The following is a 13,086-nucleotide window of genomic DNA, read 5'->3' as shown; positions in this document are numbered from 1 at the left end:
TTTCTATCTCTCTTTCCCTCTCCCTCCCTTCTTTTCTGAAATCAATAAAAATATATTTAAAAAGGAAAGAAAAGAAAAGAAAAGAAAAGAAAAGAAAAGAAAAGAAAAGAAAAGAAAAGAAAAGAAAAGAAAAGAAAGAGTTCCAATCATGAATGATTCATCTTCATGACCTAATCATCCACCAAAGGTCCAACTCCTACTATCATCACATTGGGGATTGAATTTCAAGATATGAATTTGGGGGCAGGGGACACACACATTCAGACCACAACATGGGGTCTGAACTGTTCAGCTGCTTTCAATGCCTGTTAAATTCATAACCCTGATGGCCTTCTCAGGACTCATTCCTCTACTCTGTACTTAGCAGCACTAAGGTGATCTCCTCAGAGCTGCCCAGGGAAGAACCGATTAGTTCTACAGCTGATATGTTTCATTATGAAGGTCTTAGCAAATTTAATGTTGTTTACTTTCTATTGCACAGAAAATCTTTTGAATGTTTGGCATCCTTTTTGTTTGCCTGTTGGTTTTTAAGGAATCTTTGATCTAGATTTAATATAATTTAAATTATTTCAGCAGAAGCTGAAAGGTTGGATAATATTGGGGTATTCTCAAACTCTCATCTGGAACAAAAATTCAACAGCATATTTCATTTAAACCAACATAAAAAGATGTGTACAATTCTCAATGTATGTCAACACTAGATTTGATCTCCTTTTCAACACTTTTCTGTATAGTTTAGAATAAAACAATTAGATTCAGAGATGTTGACCTGAGACCTAGAAGTTGGGCAAGATATGGCATTACTTAGATTAAAAGAGAATCATGTTTTTTAATCCACTATGTGAATAAAGAAAATTGAATGGCAGATATATACAGAGAACAATAACAATTGTTGTCAAAGACAAAGGAATGTAAAGATGCCATAGTGACTTGCAGGTGTGCAATTCATTTATTATAAACTTTAGAGGTCATTTGCAGTATCTGAGTCTATAATCTATGCATTTAATTAAAGAAGAACATTGAATTTAGTTCCAAAATTAAAGGAAATAAAATAATTGATGTTAACAGCAAGCAATTTGCATGCATATAACAATTATAAACCAAATAAATAGAGAGAAATCAATTCCAAAACAAATTTTTAAGCCTGAAGTCTCCAATAAAAAGAAAAAATAATAATTAAGATTCTAGGAATATCTTCTTTTGGCTGAAGATAAATTCTCAGCCTACTCACAAAAACAAACCCTGTCAACATTATATAGTTTAAAATATCATTGCTGGGGGTGGTAGAAAGAAAGTTTTCTAATATTTCCAAAAATATTCATGAAAAACAATTAGCTTTCAGAAGTATAGGGCTTATACAGACTTAATGGAAAGCAATAGATTTTCAGTTTAAAATAATACTGAAATTCAATAATAAACATCTTCTTTATATATATATATATATATATATATATATATATATATATATATATATATCAAGTACTGGAAGAATAATGTTCATTTATCCTAAAAAAAAGTATGTTAATTTTTCCAAACTTTCCTAACAGCCTCCATATTTCACAGTTTCAAAAATCAGATTTAGCATAATATTTTATTTAGTAAAATAAATTATACTCATGGGTAGGATGCAGTACTCACAAGAACTGTCATACCAGATTCTTTAAATACATCTGTTTTTATACACTCATAAATACCAATAAATCAACTGAGAAAAATTATCAATAGAAGGGAGGAAAAACATGAACTTTGACATCCTTTTCTTTAATTCTAAGATCCTCAAAATGCAATTCTTAAGGAGATTCTAAACAACATTCTGACACAATACTAAATATTCTTTTATTTAACGCACCCAGAGGTCTACAAATATTTGTTTAAAAAACTATCGAAGCAGGTCTGTTATCCAAAATTGGCCTGACATTATAATCTACTATTTGACTTCTAAGCTTTGTATTTCTTTGTCTTTTTCATTTTCTACTTTCATATTTTGCATATAGTTGTTTCCTACATTCATTTTACAAATATGTGCTAAGCACTACTCTTTGCCAAAGTCCACTAGAATCCAGAGCCCCGCTCTCCCTCAAGGCCATCACAGTTCCATGAAAACTCCATTGCCTTCATCCTGCTACTACACGGGGCGGTAGCATACAGCCATGCATGTTACTGTGTTCATTTCACTTCAAGGGATGGAGACCATCAGAATGCCTATCCATCGGTTATTTACTGTTCTTTGCTTAATGGAGGCTGAGGTGGAAACTCAGGGCGGGCAGTGCTTATGGAAGCTGGGATATAATTTAGAAAAATGGAGTTGCAGCTTGAGTTACTTCACAGACTCCCCGAGCAATCTAAGTCAGGATCTCTAGCGATCCGCTTTTAGCACAACTCAGATCCGCACAACATTGCTCTCTCTTTCTGCCTCGTTTTTATTTCTGACCAGATAGCCAGTCTACATTAACCTGTTCCAAATTCCTTAGAGAGAGAATCCAGTAAGTAAACAGCATCCTCCTTGAAGAATCTATTTTCAGGAAATTCCTAGAATCATATTAACTTGTGAAGAATTCGTTCCTTTGGCTTATCCAGGATGCTGTTGGGGGAGATGCCTACTTTTCCAAGAGTCACATCCACCTATTTACATTGTGGGACTAATCACTACTTATGAAGCCACTTCAAATCTTCTCGATTCTCCTCTAACATAAGGATAAAATTATCTATGTGGTTCGCATGACACCCTAAAATCTATTACCCCACCCTGGAAAGTGTCCATTGTACTAACCGAGTCTTAATCAGTGAATTAGAAAGGCTTTGCAGTCATTTCCATGTGTGAACTCCCACCAGCCTTCAGTCATTTTGAGCTGCTATCAATGGGGAAAATGAGAAAATATGCCTCCGGTCTATGCTACTCAGACAACATAATCACCTTTGGCGATCTGCCTCTTGAATTGCCTTAAAAATACCATGTTGTAGGGGTAACAGTGTTCTCTAAAAATGCATTCCATGAAATGATATAGTTGAACAAAAGGCAATTGCTTAATTATTTATTTGGATTTGAGTACAATGTGTCAGACCATCTGTGCAGAACTGAAGGACAAACTGGTAACTGAGTTATTTTTATTCTCCTCCATTAAATTGCATTTCTCCCCTGTGTATATGAGACTGAATTCTTTGGTTTAAAAGCCTTTGTCATATGGTGAATATAGGTACTATAAAATAACAATGAAGAAAGTATTCTAATGTAAACATTCCAATAGTGCCTGCAATACACAAAATCATTAATTTAACTGACTAAAATCCATCCAAAAAAGTCCCATAAAAATACAAATATTAAAATGACCAGTTAGCGTATCTGTAAAGTGAAAATCATTGTAGTATAATATATTGTTTAGGTAGAAAACAAGATAGAGTCATAATAATCATGAAACCTGTATTTTACACCTTTACAAAATGTTTTTAGAGTAAGCCCGAATATATTCCTGAAAAGATTACCATATTTTAAATGTCTCATTTGATCTCTAATTTGTTACTATTTCAAAAAATGTATATGTCTTGTCAAAAGCTGATTGTACCTATGTCACCACAACTCTAAGGGCAGTGCTATCGTAAGCTAAGGCGTAATGGATTTTGTAATGATCTGTAGTCAAGTCATTCTGAATATCTTCTCTTAATATAAATAGCAACATATTTGGAAGTGTCTCATTTTGAATTGAGGGATATCAAGTGCCACTAAAACTGTTCATTCTCAAAGAAGAAGGACCCGTCCTCAGAGCAGGTCCGGCTGCTCTAAGCTGTCCTTATGACCCTTAGAAATTGTAAGGTTCCAAACCTGAAAATAACATGGGCACATGTGTCTGAAGGCAATGAGCTGGGCTGGGACTGTGTTTCAGAGTGTCCGTCCAGCTCCTGTTCAGTTCCACCTGCTCTGGAGAACAATGCCTTTCTGGAATCCTCAGCCATTGAACAAATATTCCCGCCCACCCCCTTCAGGTGCCCGTACCCACTTTGGTGTTATAGAAACACAAGTTCAATCACCACTTCTCCTTCATTAGCTCTGTAGTATGCATAATGTTTCTATCTCAACATTGGAAAAATGATATTTGTTAATCTACAGAATCACTGTAGTATTTACATGAAATACTGTATGTAAAAGTAGCAAGTAAATAATAGTCACTTAGTCAATTTGATTTTTCTCCTAATTCCTATTTGCATAAACTTCACTCTCTGTATTAATTTATTGCCAATCACCCAACCACCATATATGTTTTCCTCAAGCAACCTCTTTAATTTACCCACAGACATTCTCTTATCTTCTAATAGTAATGTTAATCTTGATTTTTTTTTTACTTTTTATAGAGTTTAAGTTTTATTTCATTTTGTTTTCTGAAACGACTGTAGCTCACTTTTCCAGATAGTCCCTGAATGCCATATATGTTTTTTTTATTCCTTGATGAGAAGAATTTTGATGCAGATCCAATAGACCGGCTGTTGGTGACAAGACAGGGTGTTTTCTAAAATTGCGTAGTCAAACCCTTGAGCAACGTGCTGTCAATCTGTTGCATGATGTTCTTATCGCATGTGGAGTACAGAGTAGAAAAGCAATCAACCAACTGTGGGACTAGGGGCCACTTGCTCTGGATTCTAAGTCGTAGGTGTGCTCGGGAAATCTGGCCCATTGAGAAGTAAGCAGGCCTTGGTCCTATGAAAAGAGTGACAGAGCAGGAACCTGTCCTAGTAAGGTAGCCTTGGGGATGTTTGTACCTATGTAGTAGTTGTGACAATTACAGTACTTGCCATTTCTCACAGGCACTACGTACACAATTCAATAAATAGTACAACCTGGTTTGGGTTGGCTGTTGACTGGTCAATCATGAAATAGATAAGGGGACATCAGGGCCCAGTTCTTTCCACTGACACCCAAGTGGTGTTAGCCCATTAGGTCTGGAAAATCAGCAGTCTTATACAATTTATAGAGACATACTGAGAGGATTTGAGCAAAAAGGAACAGACAGCATACCAAGGAGCAAATGTAGATAGCTAGGGAAGCCTTCTATGTGTGTTAATGTCCAGCAATAAAGCTAGTAGGGGCTATAGCTTTTAATGTACAGTGGTTCTCCTTGTATGCAACAGAGTCTAAGCACCTAATATACGCAAAGCATGCTCCAGGAGTACCTGCCACCCTTATCATTCTGGTTTTACATATGTGTTCTTTCTTCCTTTCTTTCTTCTTTCTTTCTTTCTTTCTTTCTTTCTTTCTTTCTTTCTTTCTTTCTTTCTTTCCTTTCTTTCTTCTTTCTTTCTTCTTTCTCTCTCTCTCTCTCTCTCTCTCTCTCTCTCTCTCTCTCTCTCTCTCCCCCCCCCCCCCCACTAAAACAGTTGCTACTTAAATATAGCAGAAACTTCATTCTCTCCACCAAACCCTGAGATTACTTATAATGAACGTGAATCAGATACATCAACTCTGCTCTCTTGTGTCATTGCTTCCTTTGGCATTGATCTAACTTTCTTTTAATTCTAACCACTCACTCTACCCAAAAATCTATAATGTATGTCAGCGATTCAACTACTTTAATCTTATAGTCTGATGCTGGTTTCTTGCTGCTAATGATTTGTGTTGTGATTTAAAAACCCAGTCATTTAATAAGGCTAATTAAACTATTCATATTTATCAGGTATGAAGTGACATGTTTGAAAGGGGGTGTGTGTACACTTGCATGCATGCATACACTTACAAATTAATGGAGTGTTCAGGAAAATTCTAATAGATATTAACTCTGAATAACCTTTGAATAAAGATCATGCACTAAGATGGTAAATGAACATTATAACAGGCACCTAACCAGATGAAATGGTGAGTCACATATGCTTAAACCCTAGGCCACAAAAAAAGAAAGAGGAGTCACTGTAAGTACCAGGAAAAAAATTTGAATCCAATCTCTGGCAGCTGTTTCAGCCACGTGAAGACATCTGGCTCATAATAATCTACAAGAAAATTTCCATCCCATTTGTATAAAATGAATGACTAAACTGAAAGTTTTCTTCTGTTGTTAACATTATCTCTGCTAGAGTGAATGTGTGCTAGCAGTTCTTCCTGTTTTTCATAAAAAGAAAGTGGTCAAAAGTTTAACTTAAAACCTCCTAAACTTTTAATTGCAGTGACAATCTGAAAAACAATTGAATTTAAAGTGAGTTTTAAACTGCCAAACTGTTATGGGTATAAAAACAACAACAAAATAAAATGGTATAACTTCTTTCTTAGTTTTAATATAACTCTTGCAACTTGCTTATTAAAGATTTTAAAATGTAAACATGCCAAGAATAATATGAACTCAGCTTCTGCTTCTAGTGAAGAATTTCTAAAAAAATTGTATATTAGAAAAATAAAGAGCCTTGTTTACTCCTACCCTGGCATCTCCATGGAATGTGGCAGCAAAACAGATGTTAAATGAGTAAATCGAAATTCACTCTAACAAAGGACAGGTATTCTTATTCCACAGCTCCTTTGAAGTGGGATTTTTCTTCTGTTTTAGATAAAGTCCTTTATATTCTCTCCAATTCCATTTTTATTTGATTTAATCTAGTTTTATTGCATGATGATATTTACATTAAATGAAGTTGCTATGGAAATAATGGTGCTATCAGAAATTTATATGCCATGGCATTATCTGACTTATTTATCTTAATTTAATTGGACACAATTTGAATTTGAATGCAAGGTGCCTAAGGAAATTTATCTCTAGTTTTTGTGGTGGGAGCTCTGTGCATGGTTCCTTTACTTGACCACAATAATAAATCAGTGTCTTAGTACCACTACTTTAAGAATCATTCCTGTTTTCCATTGTTCTTGAGTAAAAAATCATCTGCTAGTGTATTTATTTATATTAAACTGCTTTGTACATGATGCTAAAAATCACAGAATATAACAAAACGACATTCCTTATCTTCATAAAATTTACAATCTAGAAAGAAAAACATAATAAATATATAGAAAAAAATAACATATATTATCAAGTAAAGGTGATTAACTATTTTCTAAACACTAAACTCTGGAATCACATGTTTTGAAGTAGACCAAGTTATGAGTTACACACTAATTTAATTCCCATATTACTCTGTACATGTTTATGCATGAGGAAAATAATTCTCAACAACAGTAGGCCACCTGATGGGATAACATAACCAGGAAACTGACAGAACCTGGACTGAATTGTGATTGTCTAATCTGGAATCCCATGCTCTTCTTGCTAGATATGTCATGTAATGATTAAAGGCATTAGCATGCTTTCATTTTCCATTTCTGGACATAAAGTGACCAATTCTGGGTGCCCATAATGGTCACAGTACATGGTTAAGGATATAATAGGAACCCTTCCACACGCTTTCTGTCTCAGAGAAGCAACAAATTCTGGCTTTTGTTTTTTTCTCTCTAAGGGATAATGGAAGTATCTATCAGCAGCCACAGAAATGCAAAGTGACCGGCTTCATTATTGTCCTGGCTGTTGTGGCTCAGTTGGTTGGGCATCCTTCTGTGCACCAAAAGGTTTCTGTTCGATTCCTAGTGGGGCACATGCCCAGGTGGTGGACTCCATCCCCAGTAGGGGGCATGCAGGAAGTAGGCAACAGATGTTTTGCTCTCACATTAACATTTCATTCCCTCTCCCTCTCCCTCTCCCTTCCTCTCTTAAAAAAATCAATAAGAAAAACATTAAGATACCTAGGAATAAATTTAACTAAGGAGGTAAAAGACCTGTACTCAGAAAACTACAGGATGTTGAAAAAAAGAGATAGAGGAGGACATACACAGATGGAAGAACATACTGTGTTCATGGATTGGTAGAATCAACATCATTAAAATGTCCATACTACCCAAAGAAATCTATAGATTCAATGCAATCCCCATTAAAATACCAATGGCATATCTCACAGACCTAGAAGGAACTCTCCCAAAATTCATCTGGAATAAAAAAAAAACCCAAATAGCTGTAGCAATCCTGAGAAAGAAGAACAAAGTAGGAGGGATCTCAATACCAGATATAAAGTTGTATTACAAAGCCACTATTCTCAAACTGCCTGGTATTGGCACAAGAACAGACATATAGACCAATGGAACAGAATAGAGAACCCAGAGATCAACCCAAGCCATTATGCTCAATTAATATTTGACAAAGGAGGCAAGAGCATACAATGGAGTCAAGACAGTCTCTTCAATAAATGGTGTTGGGAAAATTGGACAGATACATGCAAAAAAATGAAACTAGACCACCAACTTACACCATACACAAAATAAACTCAAAATGGATAAAAAGAACTTAAACATAAGATGGGAAACCATAAATACATTAGAGGAATCCACAGTCAGCAAAATCTCAGACATATGCTGAAGCAATATCTTCACTGATACAGCTCCTAGGGCAGGGGTGGGCAAACTTTTTGACTCGAGGGCCACAATGGGTTCTTTAACTGGACCAGAGGGCCGAAACAAAAGCATGGATGGAATGTTTGTGTGAACTAATATAAATTCAAAGTAAACATCATTACATAAAAGGGTACATTTTTTTTTTTTTTTTTAGTTTTATTCATTTCAAACGGGCCAAATCCGGCCCGCAGGCCGTAGTTTGCCCATGGCTGTCCTAGGGCAATGGAAACTAAGGAGGAAATAAATAAATGGGACTACATCAGAATAAAAAGCTTCTGCACAGCAAAAGAAACCATCAACAAAAGAACAATAAAGCCCAATGCATGGGAGAATGTATTTTCCAATGTTATCACCGATAAGGGTCTAATCTCCATACAACTTAATAAAAAGAAGATAAACAACCCAATCAAAAAATGGGCAATGGACCTAAATAGATACTTTTAGAGAGAGGACATAAGGAAGGCCAAGAGACATATGAAAACATTCTCAAAGTCACTAATCATCTGAGAGATGCAAATCAAAATGGCATTAAGGTACCATCTCACACCTGTCATAATGGCTATCATCAACAAATCAACAAATGACAAGTGCTGGAGAGGATGCGGAGAAAAGGGAATACTCTTTCACTGCTGGTGGGAATGCAGACTGGTGCAGCCACTGTGATGAACAGTATGGAGTTTCCTCAAACCTAAAAATGGAACTCCCATTTGACCCAGTGATCCCACTTCTAGGAATATATCCCAAGAAACTAGAAACACAAATTAGAAAGGATATATGTACCCCTATGTTCATAGCAGCACAATTTACAATAGCTAAGATTTGGAAACAGCCTAAGTGCCCATCAGCAGATGAGTGGATTAAAAAACTGTGGTACATCTATACAATGGAATACTATGCTGCTATAAAAAGGAAGGAACTCCTACTATTTGCAACAGCATGGATGGACCTGGAGAGCATTATGCTAAGTGAAATAAGCCAGTCGGAGAAAGATAAATATCACATGATCTCACTCATTTGTGGAATATAATGAACAACATAAACTGATGAACAAAAATAGGTCCAGAGACAGAGAAGCATCGATCAGACCGTCAAACCTCAGAGGGAAGGCAGGGGAGGGTGGGGGTAAGGAGGAGAGATCAACCACAGGACTTGTATGCATGCCTATAAGCCTAACCAATGGACACAGACACCAGGGGGGTGAGGGCATGAGTGGGGAGGGGTAAGGGGGGCATAAGACACATATATAATACCTTAATCAATAAAGAAAATAAAAAAGTAAAACATATGTGCATCACTCATTGAATAAATGAGTGACCCAATGACCCAATGAGTGAATGAATGAATGGTAGATAGTACAATTTAATAACTTCTTGAGGCTTAGCGCCATGGTTTTAGGAGCCGCATTTCTAATGGTGTTGGTAGCTATGGATAAACAGGAAGGAAGGAAGATCTATTCGAATATTCTAAAGGAGAATATGCCTGGCATTTGGAGGATAAAGTAGTAATGTTACTGTTGGCTTCATACATCTTCTAACGCTGGAGTAAAGAATTGCTCTTGGGTATTGAGCAAGTAGCAAAAATTGTATCTCAGAATTATAGTCCATTAGTTTTGAAAAGTGTGTGTGTTATGTTTAGGGGAAACCAGGATTACCTTAAGTGTTTTTTAGAAAAAATCTAATGTTTGGTTTTATACTCAGAGAGTAGATAAATATCTAGCAATTCTTAAAACTACCTTTAGGGACCAGCTTCCTTCATATGGCTTATCTGTGAGAAAGTGAATGTCTTTGAATATATTTAATAGACATGTTTGTATTTATTTTCCCGTTCTTGCACCAATATTCTAACCATGTACTATAACTTAGAGCACACAAGATATATTAATTTGTATTATTAAGCTCCTGTTAAATGATTAAACTAGCATTATATGTTAAAAAAGCATATGCAGACAGGCTGCATGAGATTTTAATTTCCTTTTTTTAACAGTTTAATGTTACTGGTATAGATCTGTCTTCATCAATAACTTTTTTCCATTGCTTATTCTGTACCAACATATTGATATCTACATTCTACTTTTCATGCATACAACAGCCTGCCTTTACATTTGAGATAATGACAGCATTGATATAATGCTCCTAGTTTCAGAAAGGATTTGTGATTTCAAGCATTATATGTATAAGAAGGTATTAAAAAGTAGACTCTCTATTTAAGAGTAAAGAAAAATTTTCAAAATGGAAAAATTTCTCGTTTTAGATTTGTTCTCTGAGAATAATATGTTAAACTGCCTTGCACTATAGAAAAGAGCAATATATCACAGACACAAACGTGAATACTATAAAACATAAACTAGCAAAAATTGTCAGCAAAATCCCATTTGGAGTTAATACAGACCAAGAGCAGTTCTTTATTCAATGTTAACAATAGAGAGCAGAGAAAACGGCAGCCCCACGGATCCCTGGCTAAATGCCATACACTCAATGTATTGCCGGCTCTCATACACACTAATAATTCTGCTATCCTAACATACTAATTAGCAGTAATTCCCTAATTGTAGTTCATAAGAGTCTTTAAAATGATGATAATAAAGGCCTGGATGTCATTAGCCCCTTCTCAATATATTTATTGCACCTATTATAACTAGGCATAAAAGAGATAAGGACATGTTTTTAAATTTTCAAAGATTTTGGGAATACTAATATTATCTTTAGCTAGGATTCTTCATATCACATTCCATCAAAAAAATACTGAATTTTTCCAATCTTTAAAATGGTAGGTGATCCTCCAAGAGGAATATACCACATTATCAATTATGATCCACATTTATTATAAAACATGTGTACATACATAATTAACTAACAGCTTTACTTTCCACTGATTCAAATTACTATGTCCTTTTATTAAAACCACAGAAATTATATGTTCACCCTGATTTCACATGCAAATGGTATGCTTAGTTTTTAACTCATCGAAGTTACTAAGGAGTGATTAATCCTCCTTGGATCTGCATTCCCTGCATCTCCATAAGACACCTGACTTTACCTCTGCATTTCTATTTATTATTTTCCCCTTTTTATTGAATTTATTGAGGTGTCAACTCTGCATTTTTAAATCTTGGCTGAAGGAAAAAGAGAACCCCTTGAAACATAAAAGACATTATAGGGATAGCAGGAGTTGGGGCATTAGTGGAAGTCATACTGTCACTAAAATGAGCATCTACTTCCTTTTTTTTAATATATATTTTATTGATTTTCTACAGAGAGGAAGGGAGAGAGATAGAGAGTTAGAAACATCGATGAGAGAGAAACATCGATCAGCCACCTCCTGCACACCTCCTACTGGGGATATGCCCACAACCAAGGTACATGCCCTTGACCAGAATCGACCTGGGACCCTTGAGTCCACAGGCCAACGCTCTATCCACTGAGCCAAACTGGTACGGCAAGCATCTACTTCCTTTTAAAAATGATAATCAATGTCTTGAATACAGCTTTTTTTTGGCTTTTTTACTAGAAAGTAAGAGACACCTGTGTTCCCAAGCTCTAACTCCTGGCTATTCTAATTTGACTGAGAGAGAGAGAGGGGAAATGTTCTACTTTTCATATCTGATCCAGCCCTCAATCTCCTTTCCTATAAATAAGTCTGGACTAGGAAGAGGAAGAGAGAGAGAGAGAGAGAGAGAGAGAGAGAGAGAGAGAGAGAGAGAGAGAGAGAATGAATTCATTTATATTATTCTCACAAAATGGTTCAAACTCCTGAGCAGTGCTTGCTGTCATGTTTTTGATGACTGCATTCAGATAATGGATGGCAGTGCTTAATGAGAACATCCCAGACATAATTGCAACCCAGCTGGTGTTGCTTCAGGGCAAGAGTCCTGCAGGGGTAAAACCCAGTGATGGGTTGATACTACAAGGGAGAATTCAATTTAGGAGAGATCAATAGGACAGCTCTGTTCCACAAATTTTATTATTACCCTTTTACCAGCTGAGCTGAAATGCAGTGTCCGAGTGATTCATTACAGTACTGTGTACCCAAACACAGGTCCAGAGGCAGTTTGTAAAGCACCCAGAGGGCCTTAACCTTAATCACCTCCACCACCTCAGGAAATTCCATATCTCTTATTCATGCTTGCATTAGCGTCAACATTTACACATATCTCAAATGTTCATTCTCCATTGTCACACAAAATATTTTGGTATCACTAACAACTGTGACATCACTAAAATCTCAATTTTAAGCATCTCAAACCACCATTTTCCTCTCAGCCTGTACTGCTCAGTACATCCACATCATGAGCATTCTGACCGCACCGGGACCCATAATTGATTGACCACTTTCTCAATCTCTCTTAAAGACTTATGTTCACTTCTTGTACATGTACTCTAAAGGGCCTTGCACCTTTCTTGGTTCATTTTAAAGACTTGGCTAAGAGACAATTGTTATTAATTCTAACTTTACTTTTCTCAGCTTATTTCCCTTGCAGCTGAACATGGACAGAGAAAACCAAAAGCAACACTGATTGGCCGTAGTGTTATATCTCCCATTTAAAAAAGAAAAGTCAGCCCTCGCCAGTTTGGCTCAGTGGATACAGTGTTAGCCTGTGGACTGAGGGTCCCAGGTTTGATTCAGGTGAAGCCACAGGCTTGGGTTGTGGGCTCAATTCCCAGCAGGGGTTGTGCTTAGGCAAT

Source organism: Myotis myotis, unplaced genomic scaffold (genome assembly GCF_014108235.1).
Source record: "Myotis myotis isolate mMyoMyo1 unplaced genomic scaffold, mMyoMyo1.p scaffold_m19_p_8, whole genome shotgun sequence".
Lineage (NCBI taxonomy): Eukaryota > Metazoa > Chordata > Mammalia > Chiroptera > Vespertilionidae > Myotis > Myotis myotis.
This window is presented reverse-complemented; position numbering follows the sequence as displayed.